Below are 24,687 nucleotides of genomic sequence, written 5' to 3'. Positions count from 1 at the left end.
AGCTGGGTACCCAACTAGCTCATTCGCAAAGATGACCTAGCTAGCTGGGTACCCAGCTAGTTCAATCACAAAGACACATTCGCGAATGAGCTAGCTCACTACCTAGGTTGCAGATATGTCTTTGCGAATGAGCTAGCTGGGTACCCAGCTAGCTAGGTTGTCCTTGCGAATCAACTAGCTGGGTAGCTAGCTAGCTCATTCGCAAGGACCATTTTGGGAATGAGCTAGTTGGTTAACCAGCTAGCTGATGGTGTTTGGGGGCGGAGGGTGTTTGGGGGTGGACCGGAGGGCTGTTTTGGGGCGGAGCAGAGGGTGTTTGGGGGTGGAGGGTGGTTCTGTCAGCTCATTGGTTGACAGAAATGACCAGGTTTGTAAACAAAAATGATATTTATTAACATAAAGGAAGCACAATATGGTAACTCAAAATGACCAGGTTTGTAAACAAAAATGATATTTATTAACATAAAGGAAGCACAATATGGTAACTCAAGGGTGAGCCAAGGCTTAATGTGTCACAGCAGCACAAACATTCCCCACATTTAACATTCACAAACACTGCATAACGTTAAATGAATGTTATGATGTTATGTTATTATGATGTTATGATGTTATGATGAATTGAAAATGGGGGACCCTGATGTAAACAAGACAAAAGTCTTTCTCTGGTCTGCATCCCCTTAACAATTGTATGTATTGAGCTGTACTGTACTGTACCCATTCTGCAATCTGTTAATAAACTTTTCAATCAATCAATCAATCAATCAATCAATCAATCAATCAATCAATCAATCAATCAAGTCATTGAAATGCAAATACCAGCATCTGCGTCATGTACCACGCCCCTAGACGTCCGCCCCCAGACGTTGCTACTCATCTCAGCTAGTTCATTCGCAGGTTGCGAATGAACTAGCTGGGTACCCAACTAGTTCATTCGCAGGTTGCGAATGAACTAGCTGGGTACCCAACTAGCTCATTCGCAAAGATGACCTAGCTAGCTGGGTACCCAGCTAGCTAATGTGTCTTTGCGAATGAACTAGCTGGGTACCTAGCTAGTTCATTCGCAAGGATCATTTTGCGAATGAACTAGCTGGGTACCCAACTAGTTCATTCGCAAAGATGACCTAGCTAGCTGGGTACCCAGCTAGTTCATTCGCAAGGATCATTTTGCGAATGAGCTAGTTGGGTACCCAACTAGCTCATTCGCAAAGATGACCTAGCTAGCTGGGTACCTAGCTAGCTCATTCGCAAAGACACATTTGCGAATGAGCTAGCTCACTACCTAGGTTGCAAATGTGTCAGCTAGCTGGGTACCCAGCTAGCTAGGTAGCACGTGTCTTAGCTAGTTAACTAGCCGGCTTTGTCCCATAGGCTTTACACCAAATTTTGCCTCAGCTAGTAGCTAGCTCATTCGCAAAATGGTCCTTGCGAATGAGCTAGCTGGGTACCCAGCTAGCTGACACATTAGCTAGCTGGGTACCCAGCTAGCTCATTCGCAAGGACCATTTTGCGAATGAACTAGCTGGGTACCCAACTAGTTCATTCGCAAAGATGACCTAGCTAGCTGGGTACCCAGCTAGTTCATTCGCAAGGATCATTTTGCGAATGAACTAGCTGGGTACCCAACTAGTTCATTCGCAAAGATGACCTAGCTAGCTGGGTACCCAGCTAGTTCATTCGCAAGGATCATTTTGCGAATGAACTAGCTGGGTACCCAACTAGTTCATTCGCAAAGATGACCTAGCTAGCTGGGTACCCAGCTAGTTCATTCGCAAGGATCATTTTGCGAATGAACTAGCTGGGTACCCAACTAGTTCATTCGCAAAGATGACCTAGCTAGCTGGGTACCCAGCTAGTTCATTCGCAAGGATCATTTTGCGAATGAGCTAGTTGGGTACCCAGCTAGTTCATTCGCAACCTGCGAATGAACTAGTTGGGTACCCAGCTAGTTCATTCGCAACCTGCGAATGAACTAGCTGGGATGAGTAGCAACGTCTGGGGGCGGACGTCTAGGGGCGTGGTACATGACGCAGATGCTGGTATTTGCATTTCAATGACAGAGCGCATTTGATTGGGTCATTCTGAAGTCTGGGGGCGGGGCGGACAGCGGCCGTGGTTCAAGTTTGCAGTTCCGTTCAAATATAGTTGCGTCTCAAGATTCAACGTTACAGTAGTATAGTAGAGAAATGGCTGAAGTTGTTAGAATGTATGGCAATCTGTCTGACAAGGATATGCGAGATTTGTTGATAGAAAACGGAGAATTGAAAATGATTTGAGAGAATATACTTTATTAATCACCAAATGGGGAAATTGATTGCCACCAGACGTATGTAACATACAACACAAACAAAAAAAATATTATAATAGAATACGGCAAAGTGCTTCCAGACAACACATATGGATTAAAGAAATTAAATAACACACTATATATATTCTCAATGGCTTTCTTGCAGGGATGTACAGAAGATTCATTTGAGATGGCAGCGATCTGCCGATACTGTAGAATATTAATACAATAATAACTAACTACTACACAATTAGTATGTACGTTTATTATCTTTGTATTGCATGTTCTTTGCATGTTTTGTGTTCACATCAACCTGCAAAGGGACTAGATGGAAACCGTTTATACAGTAACCATCCACTTAACGTTTTATATTCACTAGGGATGCTCGATATTGGCTTTTTTACCGATACTCCGATATTGTCCAACTCTTAATTTCGATACAGATATCAACCGATACCGATATATGCAGGGTTTCCCCCCAAAAAAACTGAATAATTTCAGGTAATTAATAATTTCACTGGATGCATTCAAAAGGCTTTCTAAATGTAAGCATTATCTGTGCAAAATATGATAATTAAAAAAGTAAAAATTAACATTACATATGTCTTGTTGTTGAATTAAACCAACATGCATACTTTTGACAATAAATCAAATAAGAATTGGTTCTTACTTGCTTGCCTGGGTAAATAAAGGTTAAATAAATGTAAAAAAAAAAAAAAAAAAAATTTACCGATATCACATTTTACTGCCGATATCGGCCGATAATATCGGACATCCCTAATATTCACCATAGTGACTTACCGTTTTTAATAATACAGTAACCAGGTTACCATCCAGTGACTTACTACTTTATACAGTAACCACCCAAGTGTGTTAAAGTTTGTAGATGGAAATGAGTTTATAGCTACAATCTGGCATGTTTACATATAAATGTTTATTAAATAAATAAATTTAGTTGAATTTACAGATTAGTGTGATTGAGGTCTGCTCCACAAGCAGAACTGGACTGGAATCAAGAGTATTAATTTATATTTACAGCATATATAACCATAATAATTCTATATACCTACTTATACACCTGCATATAACCCATATAACTATGTATGATAGCAGTGTACAGTGGGGGAAATAATTATTGAACACATCAACATTTTGTTCAGTAAATGTATTTCCAATGAGCGTATTCAAGCGAAATTTGCACCAGACTTTTGTATTTGAATAAAAAATTTACACATGGTCCAAAGATGTTTATTAAAACATAACAAACAAACATTATGCCACATCAATGTGGAACGCCCTACCCACAGCTGTAAAGGAATGTGAATCACTACCCACTTTCAAAACCACTCTCAAGGAGAACCTACTGGAGGCGGCAATTCGAAACTGGCCTCTGTAAATGTCCTAATAGTCCAGTCATATGAAAAAACCTAGGACAAATTGCAACAGTAGCAAACTCAACTGATTTTGTATCCTCATTATGTCCTTAGTGAGGGAAAAAAACTCCCAAGGAATCCCATCATGGGAAAGTTTTGAAAACGACCTATATATGTTCATATCGATTATAACAGTGGTGAAAATTTTACTTTTAGATATCACTATAAAAACTCACAAGCTGATTACACACACAAAGACAAGAAAAAAAGTCAATCACAACTTCATTGAATTATTCTGTTTACTCATGCAAATCACACATTATCTTATTTGATATGCACCAATTAGCATACACGCTAGAACTAATCAAAACATTTGATAAAGACATTTTTTTCTTCTTGGAATATTAGTAGATAGGCTCTGTGGAGCTCAGTCCATGAGGATGGGGCTCAAGGGTTTATGTCCGTGGGGATAGGTCCATGGAGATGGGGGTTTTTATAATAGGCGGAAACTACATATTTGTACAGCATGCAAAACACTACATGATTCTTGCACAAAACTACATGGGCTTAACATAAATTTGGTATGTCTGTATAGGGGAGGCTTGTAGGTACCCATGTAACCCATTTCATTAACATATATTGAGGTAGAAGGCCAAGGGACCATTTGAAAAATGGTGATGGCCATATTTCCCTCCCCAAAAAAAATCATCTTAACTTTGAATAATTAGGTATGTAGCCCCCTTTCCAATGAGGTAACATGACATGGTTGGTCTCATTGGAAACCCGAGGTTGTCTAGAATCAAATGGTATCTTTACTTTTGAGCTACCTCAAAATTTGAACGCGTCACAATCTCTGAAAGACAGTGTCGTCAGTGATCCTGCCAGCAATCAAGTACATTGAAAAAAAACACATTTCCCATGATGGGATTCCTTGGGACTTTTTTTCTCTCACTAAAGACATATTGAGGATACAAAATCAGTTGAGTTTGCTAATGTTGCAATTTGTCCTAGGTTTAGCCTAATTCTGGCCTATAATGACTGGACTATAACCCAACCCCCTCCAATGAACAGTTACCCCCCCCCCCCCCCCGCCCCCCCCCCCCCCCCGCCCCACCTACTCAACCCCCACCTCCTCCAATGTACAGTTTCTTCCCCCTCAAATGTATATACTCTCCAATGTATATAATGTCATGTGGGGGGCATGTATCGCAGTTCTATGGCCCTCTTCTCCAATTCTGCTTCAACCATTTTTAGTTCCACCATCTTTTCTCTGGCGCTTCCTGAGGGTGTTGGATTTTGTGATGAGCTGGGCCAGGACCAGGACCCAGCCTTCCCGTAGGCGAGGAAGCCGTTATCTCTTGCTTCAACAGACAGAAAGTCCCCAAACTGTTGAGTAATCACATCACCTGAGACAAACAGAAATACATAATTTAGGTGCATCAGTCAGATACTTTTCATATCAAGAAGCACATTTTCATATCAAGAAACACATTTTATGATAATAAAATGTGCTGAAAACCCCCAGCCCTGCACAATGGTGCGGCCCCTGTTGAGGTCCCTGCTGCGATTGAAGATTTATATGACTCATTTAATTTATTAGGACAATGTTGTCTACTAACTTGGCCAGTGAGTCATCTAGTCTTTATATATGTCTATGGAGGAGACAGTGGCAACATTGTGCTCAGTACTCAGTGAATATGCTCATCGCCCCACAGTGCAGCTCAGGCTGTGTGCTGATTTCCCCGGAACATGTCTATGGGCTGGTGGGACAGCAGGCAGAACCAGGACTCGGTCAGAACCAACAGGTCCTCCGTCTGCTGCTCTGGCTTAAACACAGTACGGCACAGTTTACTACAGGCACTTAAGCATTCTTACTCTCACAACAATAATAAATATATTAAATATTAAATTGAATACGAGTTTTCAGACAAATAAGCAGGATTTCACATTTGATTATAGGACCATGTCTTACCCAAGGTACACAACAAACAAACTAGGCTCATATTGTTTAACGCTTCATCTCCCCTTTAAGGCCAAAACATGTAAAAAAAAAAAAAAAAAATTTTATATCGGCCCAATCTTGATATCGGACCGATACCGATGTGTAAAGAAACGGCCATATCGGCCGATATTATATCAGCGGCCGATATATCTTGCATCACTACATGTGCCCAAAACACTGAGCTCAGGCCTTCTCGTGTCGCTGCGCCCCAAGCCACCACGACACGCACACACACCTGTAGAGACATCAGTTGTGAGATGGACAGGTTCGAAACTCAATTCTAAGAAATAAATCAACAGTTGTGGCTTTCCAGATTAATTTATAGATGAGGGAAAGTCAGTAAGTAAGAAAAATGAGGTGGCAGAAAGATTCAACAGATTCTTTGTTAATGTAAACTGGCAGAGGAGATAACCCCGCCACAAGGGGGAGGTGTTTCTAATTATTTTATATAACGAAACACAAGTACCATCTTCTTGAGAAAAACGGATAAAAATGAAATTATGGATACTGTGAACAAACTCAACTGGAAACCTCATATCAAATATGTCAGGACTAAATTGGCACGGAGTGTTGGTGTTTTATGCAAGATAAGGCACATTCTAAACCAAAAAACACTGTATACACTGTACTGTACACTCTTCCTATGGTATATGACTATATGAGCTACTGTGCGGAGGTGTGGGGTAATACCTACAAAAGCACTCTACAGCCAATATGCACCATGCAAAAAAAGCAATAAGAATAATCAACAATGTAGGATATTATGAACACACTAATAACTTATTTATAAAGCTACAAGCATTGAAATGTATGGATCTAGTGGATTTAAAAACTGCCCTCATTGTATACAAAGCCAGATACAAACTAATCCCAGGCAACATTCAAAAATGGTTCAGAGACAGGGAAGGAGAATATAACTTAAGAGGGAGAGGGAATCTTAAACAACAAATGGTACACACTACGCTGAAAAGCATGTGCATATCGGTGTGTGGAGTGAAGTTGTGGAATAATTTACCTGAATACATCAAACTGAGTAAACATGTAGCACAATTTAAAAAGCAGCTAAAAAAAACACACATTAGAGAAATACAGAAATGAGTAATGAGGATAAACAAAGTTATGTTATATTGTGTTATGTAGTGCTGTACTATATTCACTGCTGTCAAGTGAATCAATTTTATTTGATTTTTCTCTTTTAAATACCGGTATAAGTAAAAGTATATTCTATATTGTAATATACTAAATTAGGGCTGGGCGATATAACGATAAATATCGCGATATATTTTAATAATCGATATCGAATATCGAAATAAAAAAAAATCGAAAAATCGTTTTTTTCCTTTTTTACCTGCAACAGGGCAGTTTTAAAACCAGAGACAGTGGACAGACTTGTCTTTCTTGCCTGCAACTTAAAGTAATGGCTTTGCTTGTCCAAATGACAATACTGACCAAATTCAGATTTATTTCTCTCTTGTCCATTTATTTTGTTTGCTTTCTAATTTAAAATACATTTTGAAACCATCTGTACACAGTAGGCTGTGTGCTAGCAGAACTAGACTCCAGTCACGAGTCACAGTGCGGTGGTTTGTCCACCAAAAAAGCGCCAAAAGATCGAAAATAAACTAGCAGAGCCAGAACTGTTCAACTCCTCTGGAGCCACAGCCAGCAGAGAAGCCGGTTTACTTTAGCTTTTAAACCAGCTGCAGCCTGAGAACTGGAGTGTGAGGGGATGTAACACTGAAGATGGCGGCAATGACAAAGAATTTCTGCAAAATAAACAAACATCTGTTGTTAAAAAAAAAAAAAAAAAATTTTATACTTATAACAATTCGATAATTATCGATATCGAGAAATAAAATAAAATTATCATATCGTTATCGCGATATGATTTTTTTCCATATCGCCCAGCCCTATACTAAATTATGTTATATCTAGTCAAATTAATGGAAGAACAAACATAAATGTAAGGGGGTAGGGATCAATAAGCTTAGCTTCCCTCTACTCCTTTTTTGGACATGTCTGCTAACCAAACACATTGCTCTTGACCTTTTGTTTATAATTCCATGTAATAAAAACGGAGCTCAACGCATGCATTTTGTAGATCATTGGCTAAATGATTATCCAGTTTGACTATCGTCTACTACGAGCCACCGTACCTGTAGTACTACTGCTTACAAACTGCCTCGCTACTGTGAACCTGCTCTTGTCGTCACGTCACAACTAGATGTTAAATAAACTAGTCTAGATGGAAATAGGGGTCCACGCGCACCCCCCGGAACTTTTTATGCCACCTGATTTTTCTTAATCCTTAAAGTGTCTACTTTCAGAATCTGCCAGGTGCCAAGCTGAAATAATGTCCGAAAGGCTCCATTTTTAACCCTTTATTGCACCTAACCCAAAACCGAAACATTAAAATGTGATGTAGCAAGAGGCATAACCTTTGAAGTAAACAACATGGAGACAAATTAATACATTTGTCCATACAATTCTGACCGTAGGAATTCAATGGGATGGTTATTTTTGACATGACAACATTTTGACTGTATTTCTGGACAAAAAATACAATACAATACGCATAGAGTGAATATTTGGTGACAATAATTTTTTTTTTCAATCCTCCAAGTGTTTATTTTGAGATTATATTGGGTACCAAGCTGAAATAATGTCTCAAAGGCTAGTTTGAACCCTTTATAGCACCTAACCCAATTTTTTTTAAATGAAAATATAATGTAGAAGAGGCATAACTTTTGAGGTAGACGACTTACAGAGCGAAAATACATTTTCCCACACAATTTTGATCCTAGGAATTCAAGGGGATGGTTATTGTTGACATTTGACAACATTTTGACTGTATTTCTGGACAAAAACAGCAAGAAATGACCAAACGTGTGTATGACCAACTACCTTTTCATTTTTTAAAGCACATAGTGAATATTCTAGAGTTGAACCTTATATACAGCTCAAGCATTACTGTAGATGAAGCAGTTAAATGTGCGTACAAACTTGGAACATCTGATTAACTACAAGAAGCAGCACTCACCCTCAATTCTCACATTATAAAGGCATTCAAAGAGTCAAAGGAGCTACCATGGCCCCCAACTGCACACAAGCTGGATGCTGTGAAAATGGATGAACTGCTCCCAGAGCATCTTGTACCATTTCTGAGCTCAGTGGTGACTGGGACACTTGATGAAGAAAAGTGTGAGAAGACGCAGAGGCTGGTCTATTCGATTACACAAGATGTGTGTCGAGTAGGGCTGCACGATTAATCAATTTTTTATCGAAATCGCAATTTGTAATGATGCAATTATCAAATCGCCTGCAATTAAAAAAAAATTAAATAAATAAGATTTTAAGCAGGAAGTCCCATTGAGAGACAAGATCTCCTTTGCAAGGGAGACCTGGCCAAGATGACAGCAATAACATTTGCAATACATCACACAGCAATAAAAATTTGCGATACATCACACAAGAACATAATAAATGTGCATGTATACAATATACAATACATCACATGTAAACACAAAAACAAAGCAGAATAGTCTACATGATAGTAAAAGTGTATAATACAGGGTAATACAGTAATTTTGCAGTTGGGACCCGACTACAGAAAGCAGCAACATTCTTCTTGTAGGAAGTTATGTAATACAGATTTAAATTCACCAAGAGAGACTGGGGTGTAAGTGGATAATGGTCCTGTAGCCCATTCCATGCCCAAGGTGCGAAGCTTGAGAAAGCTGTTCCTAGCTAACCCTGCTCAAGTCAGAGAAAACATCTGAGCCGAGTAAGGAAAGGGTGGGGGGGGGGTGGGGGCATCTCTCTCTACTGGTTCAATTAATGTAGAAAAACGTTGCACTATAAAAACGAACTGGATAGTTGATAATAAACATTTAACTTCATTAGCTGAAGTATTCTAAAATAATTTAAGCAATTCTCCTTTTCTGTGTGTGTGTGCACGTGTCTCATATCTCATTTGATAGTATTTACTGAGGATTGCCAGATAATGTTGATATTTAAACACAAAAAAAATTATAATACAAAATATACATGATCATGCAACATAAAAAAAATTGTTGTAGGAACAGTTTGGGAGAGGGAGGTAAGGGGTTTTAGATTGTGTGTTGTGAAGTTTACTTCAGAGAGGGAGAGTAAAGTACAGGGAAAAAAAGGTACCGTTGGGTACCGTACCGGTATCGATTCCCAGGTAAAAAGAAAAATGTTCAGACTCTGTGTCCCGAACAGACCCACCGCGTAGGCCAGATGCAAGCCGCATTTTACAATAAACCTCTGTGGGGCTGCTTAAAAAAAATTATAATCGCAATCGCAATATCTGTCCGAAAAATCGCAATTAGATTATTTCCCAAAATCGTGCAGCCCTAGTGTCGAGCAGCAACTAACAGCAAGTGAAGTGAAACTCCAAAAGCACATCCTCCTGTGTGCCACACTTCGGCACCTCTATCGAAGCAAACAGGTGAGTGATCAACTAACTTATTGCTTATGAGGTCCTACATTGTCATTGCTCAACTATGCTTCATACAGGTATTTGATATTGATACAAAAAAACATTTGTTTATCTTATTCTTTACAGCTCACAACCATCCTTTCACGACTAGGACACTCGGAGACATACGACTTCAGTATGGAACTTGAGACAGCCATGGCCAATGCTTTTGATGAGATGTCCACCAACATGACCCCTGAAATCACCACTGGCGAGGGAAACACTGTTTTTCACAGCGAGTGGGACAACCTGAACAGAATCACCACCAACGTTCATGGTTCAAATGTGGTAAACAGCGCCGGGGGAATCATGATTCAAGAAGTGAAGGAGAGCCATGTGAGCACCAAGAAAAGGACCCTTCCTCTCTATGACAGGTCATCCAAGATGAGAAGCCTTAAGATCACGCCTCCCGAGACGCTGCCAGAGCTGGCATTCAAAAGAGTTGGCCCCAAATTCCCCAAGAATGCCAACTTTACCCCTGCTGCTGAGGAATTACTGGGCCCCGACTACTGTAGCACACTGCTGGGATTCTACGACTTTACTGGGGAGGACTGTATCAGCGCTTTTAAAGGCAAATGCAAGGTGAATCCCCTGAAGAAGCTGGAAAAGACTCGTAAACTCCACAAAGCTTTCAGGCAGCTTGGTGCAGACTGGATGGTCACTGATGAGCTTCAAGAGGAGATGGAGAGCTTCACATGCATTATGTATGGCCAAGCACGGATGACATCAGTTGACACAGTACGGGTGAAAATGATGAGAAAGATGGTCGGCGCTGACAAAGTCCTGGACTCCAAGTCAAAAGTAGACCTGGAACGCCTGCCAAGGTCCGTCTCATTCCACATGTCCAGCGAGCCTTCTATAAGAGAGCAGACAAGGCAATAATCAAGAGCCCAAAACCACATGATCCAGGCATGGGCTGGGAGAAGACAGGAGAAGAGGAGGTGTTGGAACCGGTCTGGGCAATTGGACCCATCCTCCCTCCTTCTCTTGTTGAGGTACTGGCTCAGAGAGCAGAGTCAGAAGAGCATGCAGCCCTTGACAAGGTGACCGATTACGCCAACAATAACTTTGTCTGTGGGTAAAGTGGATGGAGAGTACGAGCATGAGGATGAAGAGCTGGAGATGGAAGAAATTGAATTAGAAGATCTCTTCAGTGACGATGAGGATGAGTAGTTTAGGTCAGCAAGTTGGTAGTGACATGAAAAGGTAAATGTATTGGTTGTCTACTTCAAAAGTTATGACTCTTCTACATTATATTTTCATTTTTAGATTTTTGGGTTAGGTGCTATAAAGGGTTAAAACTAGCCTTTGGGACATTATTTGAGCTTGGTACCCAATATAATTTCCAAATAAACAGTTGGAGGATTGAAAAAAAAACTGATTGTCAACAAATATTCACTATGCGTTTGAAAAATAAAAATGTAGTTGGTTAGACACGCATTTCTTCAAAGATTATGCCTCTTGAGTCTTGCTACATCAAATTTTTATGTTTCGGTTTTGTGTTAGGTGCAATAAAGGGTTAAAAATTGAGCCTTTCGGACATTATTTCAGCTTGGCACCTGGCAGACTCTGAAAGTAGACACTTTAAGGATTAAGAAAAATCAGGTGGCATAAACATTTCCGGGGGGTGCGCGTGGACCCCTATTTCCATCTAGACTAAACCCACGGTTTGATAAACCCAAGTGTGTTCATTGACCCACACGCAACTGAGGTACATATTAACAGTTTACACATTTGATGGTAGAAATCAGTTTGTTACCCTCATACCAAGATGGCGGCGGTCTCGTGACGTCAGAGTGTCTTCGATTTCAAATAAACTTGAGTAAAAGATAAAAGCATAGCAGATAGACAGTGAGATTTGAGATAGATAGATAGGAGGACACAATGTATTAATGTAACAGCTAATACAATTTAAACTTTGCAAACTCCCATACATGTAACGTTATTATGATAGATAAGCTGTAGCTGTAGCAGAAAACACGAGACTGAGTCGAGTCACCTAAATCGAAATGTTGAAACAGTGCCAAGCCAACACGAACTCAAAAACACTTTAACCTATTGGTAAACAAACGTATTGTTGAAAATATACACTGACTGCTGTTGTGACATGTTTAAGATCGTATTGACTAGTTTACACACTCACCTTCAAAGTTTCAAACCGCGGCGCTAACGTTAACTTGTTGATCTTAGCTCTGTAAATCGGGATCTTCTTCTCTGCTCCTATTTCCTAAATGTTGTAACAGCGCCACCACAAACTCGCAACAGCGCCACTTGTGGCCAAAAATATGACGATAGACAGACAATTGTTAAGCTGCATACAGTTGAGCGGTGATAGAATGTGATTGGACAAATGGGATTTAGGGGAGGGGGATTGATTGATTGATTGAAAAGTTTATTAACAGATTGCAGAATGGGTACAGTACAGTACATCTCAATACATACAATTGTTAAGGGGATGCAGACCAGAGAAAGACTTTCGTCTTGTTTCCACCAGGGTCCCCCATTTTCAATTCATCATAACATATATGACATACATGACATACAGATAGACAGTACTGCTACATCTATACATTTATGACATATCAGATTTGCAAATACAGTACTGTTTGTGATACAAAAGTGTCCAGAAAAGGAGTGTATATACATTTGGCGTAGAAACTGTACATTGGAGGAGGTTGGTGGGGTGGGGTTGGGTGGGTTGGGTGAGGGCTGTACATTGGAGGTGGGGGGGGGGGGGGGGGGGTTGGGTAGGGGACACACACATTTTACACTGTACATTGGAATGTTGACAAAGCCTTACTTGGTCATTTACTGTACAACTAGGTTAGGACATTTGTAGGGGCCAGTTTCGAATTGCAGTCTCACGTAGGTGTTTTTTGAGAGTGTTTTTGAAGGTGGGTAGTGATTCACATTCCTTTACAGCTTTAGGCAGGGCGTTCCACATTGATGTGGCATAATTGCGAAACGTGTTTAGTCCCTTGTTTGAGCCGAATCTGGGTTTTACATGATTTGTGGAGCTCCCTCTGGTGTTGTGATCGTGGTATTCACTGACCTTTGGGAAGTATTTTGACATGTACATGGGTACCTTGGTCGCGTAGTGTATCTTGTAGACCAGGCCCATTGCAAGTTGCTGTACTCTGTCGTCTACTCTAAGCCATCCTAGGTTGTCAAAGTGGGCAGGGGTGAGGTGGGTTCTAGGAGTCAGGTCAAGTAGTAGTCTGACTAGCTTGTTTTGAGATGTTTGTAATTTGTTTTTTAGTGCCTTTGAGGTGCTTTGGTACCATGAGGTGCAAGCATAGTCGTAGTACCCTTGAATGAGTGCTCCTGCTAGAGTCTTCAGGGTATTCTTGTTTACCAGAGAGGAGATCCGGTACAAGAATCGCGTTCGTTGGTTGACTTTTTTTATTACATTGGATGCCATTTTGTCACAGGAAAGATTAGCCTCTAGGATGGAACCCAGGTAGGTAATTTCATCTTTCCTTGTGACAATATTGTCACCCACTGTAACCGAGAAGTCGTCAGTCTTGCTGAGTTTGTTATTTGAACCGAAGAGAATGGACTCTGTTTTGCCCATGTGTAATGATAGTTTGTTGTCGGCGAGCCATATGCAGATTTTGCCTAGTTCCGAGCTGAGGGCTTTTTCAACCTGTAACTTGTTCTTGTCAGAGACCAGCAGGGCTGAGTCGTCCGCAAACAGGAACAAGTTGCAGTCACAAGCTGACGACATGTCATTTGCATAAATTAGGAATAGTAGCGGTCCTAGTATGCTTCCTTGTGGAACACCACAGCTCACTGTGAGGGGGGGGGATAGGGTACCGTTTACTTCCACCATCTGTTCCCTCCCCTCCAGGTAGGATTGTATCCAGCTCACTGATAAACTATCAAAACCAATTGCTTTTAGCTTGTCAATCAGAATGGTGTGATTGACAGTGTCGAAGGCCTTTTGTAGGTCCAGCATGACCATGCCGCAGTATTTGCCCGCGTCCACCTCTTGTTTGATGTGGTCGTTCAAGTAGAGAAGGCATGTGTCAGTGGAGTGGGATGTTCTGAAGCCAGATTGGAATTCGTAGATTAGATTTTTTTCCGCGAGGTATTTTTCGATCTGTTCGTATACTATTTTTTCCATGACTTTCGAGATGGATGTAAGGATAGAAACAGGGCGGTAGTTACCCGGGTCTAATTTGCTGCCCTTTTTGTGCAGGGGTGTTACTCTCGCAATTTTGAAGTCCTTGGGGACGTGTCCCTGTTTTATGGAGAGGTTTATTATGTGTGTGATGACTGGGGTGATGGCTGCTGCTGAGTCTCTGAGGAATTTGGAGGGGATGTTGTCATGGCCAGTGGCCTTGTTTGGTTGGAGGGCGCTCAGTTTTTTGAGTACCTCATCTGTAGTTACTATTTCCAGTTTGAAGTCGTCTTTGTGGACGCCTAGGTTCATGTAGTATGCTACTATGTGTTCTACCCCATACTGCCCTGAGTGGGAGGGTAGTTTGTTTACCAGTGTTGTGGCTATGTTTGTGAAGAAAGTGTTTAAGTAATTGGCTACATCCAGCTTGTCTGTGATGAGCGTGTTGTCCGTCTTTATGTTTATGTTTGAGAACCTGGTTTTGAGTTTTTTACTGCAGCCTAGTTGATTGTTGAGTAATTTCCAAAGTTCACGTGGTTTATTTTTGTTTTCCTCGGTTTTGTCATTGATGAAATTTTTTTTTGCAGTTTTGATCATGGAGTTTACGTCATTTCTTAGTCTGTTTCTTTCTAGTTTGAGTTCAGTCACGTGGTCTTGGAGGTGACGCAATTCATTAGTCTTTGGGGGAGGGGTGCTTTTAGAAGTGTCTGTCTTTTAGAATTCACAGTTCAAGTGACTACAAACTTTGATTGATTGATTGAACATTTTATTAACAGATTGCAGAATGGGTACAATACAGTACAGCTCAATACACACAATTGTTAAGGGGATGCAGACCAGAGAAAGACGTTTGTCTTGTTTCCATCAGGGTCCCCCATTTTCAATTCATATAGACATTTATGACATACACAACATACATGACATTTATGGCATAGGGACATATAGGTATTTAGTACTGATACATTTGTGACATAAACGGTATTCAAATATACAGTACTGTTACCCCTAGATCCTGACAGAGTATATATGATGGGGAGGGGACTGTACATTAGGAGGGGGTGGGTGGGTGGGAGAGAAATACATACGGCGGGGAGGGAATATATACATGCGGTGGGGAGGAGACTGTCTATTAGGAGGTAGTGGGGGTTTTGGGCATTTACGGATTTTGCCTAGTTCCGTGCTGAGGGTTTTTTCAACCTGCAACTTGTTCTTGTCAGAGACCAGCAGGGCTGAGTCGTCCGCAAACAGGAACAAGTTGCAGTCACAGGCTGACGACATGTCATTTGCATAAATTAGGAAGAGTAGCGGTCCTAGTATGCTTCCTTGTGGAACACCACAGCTCACTGTGAGGGGGGGGGGGGGGTAGAGTACCGTTTACCTCTACCATCTGTTCTCTCCCCTCCAGGTATAGGATTGCATACAATCCATTCAACCCCATAACACACAAAACAAAAACCCCATCCCTAACATCACCATCACCACCCTATCCAAACCTAATCTATGAGTCATTCATTGCCTCCTGCGGGCTGACTCTGGCCTTTTTGAACACTCACCACCACCTTCCCTAACTCTCTTACTTGATCACTCACAACAACCTTCTTCCCTAACTTCCCTAACTCCCTTGATACTTGCCCCATTGTCAACCCCTTCATACCCATGTCTAGTACTGCTGCTTCAACTACTAACTTTAACCTCTCTGTCCTACTGCTAACCATCACTATTGTATTCACTACTCTTGTCACAAATGCCACTATCTCCAACTTCTCCCCCCACACCCTCTCTTTCTCCTCCTGTACTTCCTCTACTGACAAATGCCCTTTTCTAAACCCCTGATCCTCACCTTCCATTCTCCCCTCTCTAACCCCTACTCTGATTATTACTTTATTAACAGATTGCAGAATGGGTACAATACAGTACAGCTCAATACACACAATTGTTAAGGGGATGCAGACCAGAGAAAGACTTTCGTCTTGTTTACATCAGGGTCCCCCATTTTCAATCCATTTTCACTGTAACTGAGAAGCCGTCGGTCTTGCTGAGTTTGTTATTTGAACCGAAGAGAATGGACTCTGTTTTGCCCATGTGTAATGATAGTTTGTTGTCGGCAAGCCATATGCAGATTTTGCCTAGTTCTGAGCTGAGGGTTTTTTCAACCTGTAACTTGTTCTTGTCAGAGACCAGCAGGGCTGAGTCGTCCGCAAAAAGGAACAAGTTGCAGTCACAAGCTGACGACATGTCATTTGCATAAATTAGGAACAGTAGCAGACCTAGTATGCTTCCTTGTGGAGGAACACCACAGCTTACTGTGAGGGGGGGGGGGGGGTAGGGTACCGTTTACCTCCACCATCTGCTCTCTCCCCTCCAGGTAGGATTGCATCCAGCTCACTGATAGACTATCAAAACCAATTGCTTTTAGCTTGTCAATCAGAATGGTGTGATTGACAGTGTCGAAGGCCTTTTGTAGGTCCAGCATGACCATGTCGCAGTATTTGCCCCCGTCCACCTCTTGCTTGATGTGGTCGTTCAAATAGAGAAGGCATGTGTCAGTGGAGTGGGATGTTCTGAATCCAGATTGGAATTCGTAGATTAGATTTTTATCCGCGAGGTACTTTTCGACCTGTTCGTATACTATTTTTTCCATGACTTTCGAGATGGATGTAAGGATAGAAACAGGGCGGTAGTTGCCTGGGTCTAATTTGCTGCCCTTTTTGTGCAGGGGTGTTACTCTCGCAATTTTGAAGTCCTTGGGGACGTGTCCCTGTTTTATGGAGAGGTTTATTATGTGTGTGATGACTGGGGTGATGGCGGCTGCTGAGTCTCTGAGGAATTTGGAGGGGATGTTGTCATGGCCAGTGGCCTTGTTCGGTTGGAGGGCGCTCAGTTTTTTGAGTACCTCATCTGTATAGTTACCATTTCCAGTTTGAAATCGTCTTTGTGGACGCCTAGGTTCTTGTAGTATGCTACTATGTGTTCTACCCCATACTGCCCTGAGTGGGAGGGTAGTTTGTTTATCAGTGTTGTGGCTATGTTTGTGAAGAAAGTGTTTAAGTAATTGGCTACATCCAGTTTGTCTGTGATGAGCGTGTTGTCCGTCTTTATGTTTATGTTTGAGAACCTGATTTTAAGTTTTTTACTGCAGCCTAGTTGATTATTGAGTAATTTAAAAAGTTCATGTGGTTTATTTTTGTTTTCCTCAGTTTTGTCATTGATGATTTTTTTTTGCAGTTTTTATCATGGAGTTTACGTCATTTCTTAGTCTGTTTCTTTCTAGTTTGAGTTCAGTCACATGGGCTTGGAGTTCACTGCTTGTGCTTTTGGTAAGCTTTGACTGACTTTTACTTTTACGGTCAGTATTTCAGTGTGCATCCACGGCTCAGCGCAATTTTTTACCCTGGTGGTTCTTAGGGGGGCCATGTTGTTTAGTATTGTTGAGAATTTGGTTTTGAAGCCAAGCCATGTTTCTTCAACCAGTGTACCATTGAGCTCATCTGACCAGTCCAGGCTCTCCAGTTCAAGGTTAAAGGCCTCGCTAGAGTAGGTTTTGAGGTCTCTAGATGTGACTGTTTTGTGACAGCCAGCCTTTTGTTTTAGCTTTTTGCGGGTACAGAATATCATGGCGTTCTATCGCCATGCTCTAAGACAAACTCTAACCGAAAACCAACTTCGAAAGAGTGCCTAAGCAGCAAAAAAAAAAAAGAGAGTGACTGATAGTGCCATCTAGTGGTAAGGTAAAAGTACTGTATTACAACACTCTCACTTAATTTTACAATGGCATTCAAGTCCCTTTAAATAATATTACAACACTCCCACTTAATTTTACAATGGCATTAAGTGCCTTTAAATAATATTACAGCGCCATGCTCTCCTTCATAAAAAGAAACGTCAAGAAAAAATATATTTTAAACAGCAAAAAAAAAATACTTTTTACAATGCTTTTACTGGAACTCTTTTTCACATTATTTCAGACTTGCTTTGACTAGGCAGCGTTCGGCGTTCACCTGTCAAGCACAAATAACCACTCTATTTTACATGTGAATTACCAAAGTGCCACTTAACCCTTTCACTGCCACACGACAGAAGGTTAACCCAAATTAAACAATTACATTTTTTTTGTATATATATATTGAACAATTAACAATATTCCTGTGAATGCATGAGTACACTGAATGAATACTGAGAGTATTACTGGCATAATAGATCATGTAAATAGAATTCTTACAATTTCTGGATTAATAAACCATCCTCTGACAAGCATGTTCTTGAATAATTTGTGTGTTTTTGAAACTCAATGCCTCTTATCACCTCTGTGGGGGGTGAGTGGGCTAATAATTCACAAATTATATTGTGGTGCAGGTATTCTAGCTAAACAAAACAGTGATAATGACACTTTTGAATGGTGTGAATTTAGTCATTGTTAGTATAAATAAGAATAATCAATTTTGTAATGTTGGGCAATAAGGCATAACAATAGAGCCTCTTGATTGATTGATTGATTGAAAAGTTTATTAACAGATTGCAGAATGGGTACAGTACAGTACAGCTCAATACATACAATTGTTAAGGGGTTGCAGACCAGAGAAAGACTTTCGTCTTGTTTACATCAGGGTTCCCCATTTTCAATTCATCATAACATATATGACATACAGATAGACAGTACATCTATACATTTATGACATATCAGATTTGCAAATACAGTACTGTTTGTGATACAAAAGTGTCCAGAAAAAGAGTGTATTTGACGTAGAAACTACATTGGAGGAGGTTGGGTGGGGGCTGTACATTGGAGGTGGGGGGGGGACACACATTGTACACTGTACATTGGAATACTGACAAAGCCATACTTGGTCATTTATTGTACAACTGGGTTAGGACATTTGTAGGGGCCAGTTTCGAATTGCAGTCTCCCGTAGGTGTTTTTTGAGAGTGTTATTGAAAGTGGGTAGTGATTCACATTCCTTTACAGCTTTGGGTAGGGCGTTCCACATTGATGTGGCATAATTGCTAAACGTGTTTAGTCCCTTGTTTGAGCCGAATCTGGGTTTTACATGATTTGTGGAGCTCCCTCTGGTGTTGTGATCATGGTATTCACTGACCTTTGGGAAGTATTTTGACATGTACAGAGATACATGAGAGATATTTAGAGAAAGTAGATAGATTTTGGGGGGGAATTGTTAATTCTACTTAAACTTAATGCAACATCTATAATAGTAAATATCATTCAGAAAACAATATGTTGGGTAGGAGTGGGGGGGGGGGGGGTTGGGTAGGAGGGGTGGGTGGGGGACACTGTACAACTGTACAAACAACACTGTACATTGGATTATGAATGAATGTGGACAATATTTATATCCATCAGAGGGGGGAGCTTCGATGGTCATGTAAGTGGCTACAGACCGCTGCACTTAAATATAAACATTAGTCTACCTGGAGACTCAATGAGGTAATTGTAGATGTCGCCATAAGACGCGTCTGGCCATTTAGTGGGATCATTTTTTCATTATCCTGTTCGGCTGAAAGGACATTGGCCACCGAAGCTCCCCCCTCTGATAGAACAGTCCACATTCATTCGAGCGTCATCTCGCGTCGTCCAGACTCCATGGGCACTCTGCGCATGTCCATGCGGAATAGGTGCTTTAAAATGGGCTTTTTCTCTGCCGATTTAGTTCTGATCGATTAGTTATGGGTCACGCCGTGTTCAGGAGAGCGAGGCGCATAAACGTCTATTCGATCATGTCTCTAGCACCCCCACAGCCGTATCGGCAACCACTTACATCACGGCTCTCGTCCACATTCATTCATATGCTCCCCCCGCAATCTCCTCCCCGATTTCAATGTAACGCGGAAGTGTAGTGGTCTTTGTTAAACACTAAAACTACGATACCCAGAGCTCATCGCACAAACCGGAAGCGAATATACGTCATCTTTCCTCGCCACGTCCTTTAACTATTCCTCACCGGCAACTTATCCAATTTAAAAGAAAATTAAAACATCTTTTCAAAATCTTTCTTCACATCTAGATTTGTAAATTCCACATAACCTTAGATGTTGTTCTTTAAACATTACGTAGGCCCCTTACCCGCTCGCGAATTGAACGCCACCCCATACGTTAGGCTAAAACCAAAGATTTTCGTCCATCAGCCCGTTTTAAACAGCGTAAATACGACATTTCTCTCCGTTCTTAAAGCAATCAACTTATATACGCCAACTCCCGCACACCTTAGCTAGTATCCCTGCGTTTTTAACAACAATCCGACGGTCGCAACATATTTTAAAACGCATAATATTAGCTAAAATCAAAGATTTTCGTCCATCAGCCCGTTTTAAACAGCGTAAATACGACATTTCTCTCCGTTCTTAAAGCAATCAACTTATATACGCCAACTCCCGCACACCTTAGCTAGTAGCCCTGCGTTTTTAACAACAATCCGACGGTCGCAACATATTTTAAAACGCATAATATTAGCTAAAACCAAAGATTTTCGTCCATCAGCCCGTTTTAAACAGCGTAAATACGACATTTCTCTCCGTTTTAAAGCAATCAACTTATATACGCCAACTCCCGCACACCTTAGCTAGTATCCCTCCGTTTTTAACAACAATCCAAGGTCGCAACATATTTTAAAACACATAATTTGTTGAGCTGGGGACTATAAACAGAACCAGGGTGCATGGAAAGGGCTGTAGCGTATTTCTGTATGCCTAGCCCTGCCCCCAGACTTCAGAATGACCCAATCAAATGTGCCCTATCATTGAAATGCAAATACCAGCAGCTACGTCATGTACCACGCCCCTAGACGTCCGCCCCCAGACGTTGCTACTCATCCCAGCTAGTTCATTCGCAGGTTGCGAATGAACTAGCTGGGTACCCAACTAGTTCATTCGCAGGTTGCGAATGAACTAGCTGGGTACCCAACTAGCTCATTCGCAAAATGATCCTTGCGAATGAACTAGCTGGGTACCCAGCTAGCTAGGTCATCTTTGCGAATGAACTAGCTGGGTACCCAACTAGCTCATTCGCAAAATGATCCTTGCGAATGAACTAGCTGGGTACCCAGCTAGCTAGGTCATCTTTGCGAATGAACTAGTTGGGTACCCAGCTAGTTCATTCGCAAAATGATCCTTGCGAATGAACTAGCTGGGTACCCAGCTAGCTAGGTCATCTTTGCGAATGAACTAGTTGGGTACCCAGCTAGTTCATTCGCAAAATGGTCCTTGCGAATGAGCTAGCTGGGTACCCAGCTAGCTAATGTGTCAGCTAGCTGGGTACCCAGCTAGCTCATTCGCAAGGACCATTTTGCGAATGAGCTAGCTACTAGCTGAGGCAAAATTTGGTGTAAAGCCTATGGGACAAAGCCGGCTAGTTAACTAGCTAAGACACGTGCTACCTAGCTAGCTGGGTACCCAGCTAGCTGACACATTTGCAACCTAGGTAGTGAGCTAGCTCATTCGCAAATTTGTCTTTGCGAATGAGCTAGCTAGGTACCCAGCTAGCTAGGTCATCTTTGCGAATGAGCTAGTTGGGTACCCAACTAGCTCATTCGCAAAATGATCCTTGCGAATGAACTAGCTGGGTACCCAGCTAGCTAGGTCATCTTTGCGAATGAACTAGTTGGGTACCCAGCTAGTTCATTCGCAAAATGATCCTTGCGAATGAACTAGCTAGGTACCCAGCTAGTTCATTCGCAAAGACACATTAGCTAGCTGGGTACCCAGCTAGCTAGGTCATCTTTGCGAATGAGCTAGTTGGGTACCCAGCTAGTTCATTCGCAACCTGCGAATGAACTAGCTGAGATGAGTAGCAACGTCTGGGGGCGGACGTCTAGGGGCGTGGTACATGACGCAGATGCTGGTATTTGCATTTCAATGACAGGGCACATTTGATTGGGTCATTCTGAAGTCTGGGGGCAGGGCTAGGCATACAGAAATACGCTACAGCCCTTTCCGTGCACCCTGGATCTGTTTATAGTCCCCAGCTCAACAAATTATGTGTTTTAAAATATGTTGCGACCTTGGATTGTTGTTAAAAACGGAGGGATACTAGCTAAGGTGTGCGGGAGTTGGCGTATATAAGTTGATTGCTTTAAGAACGGAGAGAAATGTCGTATTTACGCTGTTTAAAACGGGCTGATGGACGAAAATCTTTGGTTTTAGCTAATATTATGTGTTTTAAAATATGTTGCGACCGTCGGATTGTTGTTAAAAACGCAGGGATACTAGCTAAGGTGTGGGGGAGTTGGCGTATATAAGTTGATTGCTTTAAGAACGGAGAGAAATGTCGTATTTACGCTGTTTAAAACGGGCTGATGGACGAAAATCTTTGGTTTTAGCCTAACGTATGGGTGGCGTTCAATTCGCGAGCGGGTAAGGGGCCTACGTAATGTTTAAAGAACAACATCTAAGGTTATGTGGAATTTACAAATCTAGATGTGAAGAAAGATTTTGAAAAGATGTTTTAATTTTCTTTTAAATTAGATAAGTTGCCGGTGAGGAATAGTTAAAGGACGTGGCGAGGAAAGATGACGTATATTCGCTTCCGGTTTGCGCGATGAGTTACTGTATAAACGGTTTCCATATTATAGTCCCTTTGCAGGTTGATGTGAACACAACATGCAATACAAAGATAATAAACGTACATACTAATTGTGTAGTAGTTAGTTATTATTATTGTATTAATATTCTACAGTATCGGCAGATCGCTGCCATCTCAAATGAATCTTCTGTACATCCCTGCAACAAGAAAGCCATTGAGAATATAATATATAGTGGGTAATTCTGAAGTCTGGGGGCAGGGCTAGGTAGGCATACAGAAATACGGATACACCGGTTCTGTTTATAGTCCCCAGCTAAACAAACTATGTGTTTTAAAATATGTTGCGACCGTCGGATTGTTGTTAAAAACGGAGGGATACTAGCTAAGGTGTGGGGGAGTTGGCGTATATAAGTTGATTGCTTTAAGAACGGAGAGAAATGTCGTATTTACGCTGTTTAAAACGGGCTGATGGACGAAAATCCTTGGTTTTAGCCTAACGTATGGGGTGGCATTCAATTCGCGAGCGGGTAAGGGGCCTACGTAATGTTTAAAGAACAACATCTAAGGTTATGTGGAATTTACAAATCTAGATGTGAAGAAAGATTTTGAAAAGATGTTTTAATTTTCTTTTAAATTAGATAAGTTGCCGGTGAGGAATAGTTAAAGGACGTGGCGAGGAAAGTTGACGTATGTTCGCTTCCGGTTTGCGCAATGAGCTCTGGGTATCGTAGTTTTAGTGTTTAATAATAATAACTAACTACTACACAATTAGTATGTACGTTTATTATCTTTGTATTGCATGTTCTTTGCATGTTGTGTTCACATCAACCTGCAAAGGGACTAGATGGAAACCGTTTATACAGTAACTCATCGCGCAAACCGGAAGCGAACATACGTCACGGCCGTGGTTCAAGTTTGCAGTTCCTTTCAAATATAGTTGTGTCTCAAGATTCAACGTTACAGTAGTAGAGTAGAGAAATGTTAGAATGTAATAGGACATGTATGGCAATCTGTCTGACAAGGATATGCGAGATTTGTTGATAGAAAACGGAGAATTGAAAATGATTTGAGAGAATATACTGTATTAATCCCCAAAGGGGGAAATTGATTGCCACCAGACGTATGTAACATAAAACACAAACAAAAAAAATATTATAATAGAATATAGGCAAAGTGCTTCCAGACAACACATATGGATTAAATAAATTAAATAACACAGTATATATATTCTCAATGGCTTTCTTGCAGGGATGTACAGAAGATTCATTTGAGATGGCAGCGATCTGCCGATACTGTAGAATATTAATACAATAATAATAACTACTACACAATTAGTATGTATGTTTATTATCTTTGTATTGCATGTTCTTTGCATGTTGTGTTCACATCAACCTGCAAAGGGACTAGATTTGTATTACTGTATCTCTATCTCTTTGTATTTAAATGTTCTTATAATTTTTTTATGCTTGCTTATGCCTGTATGTTCTACTGTTGTGAAGCACTTTGAACTGCAACCTCTGTATGAAAAGTGCTATACAAATAAAATTATTATTATCCCATCACTGTCAATGGATGTCTTATTCTTTGACTTTGATACAATGGATATGATTTCTGCTTCACTGACATTTCCCAAAAACATAGACTGCAGTACTTTACTATCTCCTCTCCATCCTTCCTGTAATGGTTCATCGTGTTTTTGAATGGCATCTGCCAGATTTGGCCCCACATTCACAAAAAAATTGTTGAATTCATTAACCACCTCATTCATGTTTTTTATAGTCTTACTATTACTAATGAAATGGCTAGGCATTTTTATGGACGCTGATTTATTTCCCATTACCTTATTTATTATTTTTATTTCCGCCTAACAATCT

General features: G+C 41.0%; 1 protein-coding gene and 1 long non-coding RNA gene across 2 annotated transcripts in view; both read right to left on the bottom strand.

Moving 5' to 3' along the window:
* Positions 1–24,687, bottom strand: part of LOC311242899 (uncharacterized protein) — a gene marked incomplete at its 3' end in the record, with an annotated part of 128,447 nt that overhangs the window by 27,893 nt on the left and 75,867 nt on the right. The gene's annotated exons all lie outside the window — the stretch shown is intronic.
* Positions 4,793–12,387, bottom strand: LOC311243279. Its single transcript, XR_014620653.1, has 3 exons — positions 12,304–12,387; positions 11,920–11,977; positions 4,793–5,063 (listed from the first exon to the last, which is right to left on the bottom strand). It is a non-coding gene; the product is annotated as an uncharacterized lncRNA (long non-coding RNA).

Source organism: Notolepis coatsorum, assembly GCF_963971535.1.
Source record: "Notolepis coatsorum genome assembly, chromosome: 16".
Classification (NCBI taxonomy): domain Eukaryota; kingdom Metazoa; phylum Chordata; class Actinopteri; order Aulopiformes; family Paralepididae; genus Notolepis; species Notolepis coatsorum.
This window is presented reverse-complemented; position numbering and strand designations above follow the sequence as displayed.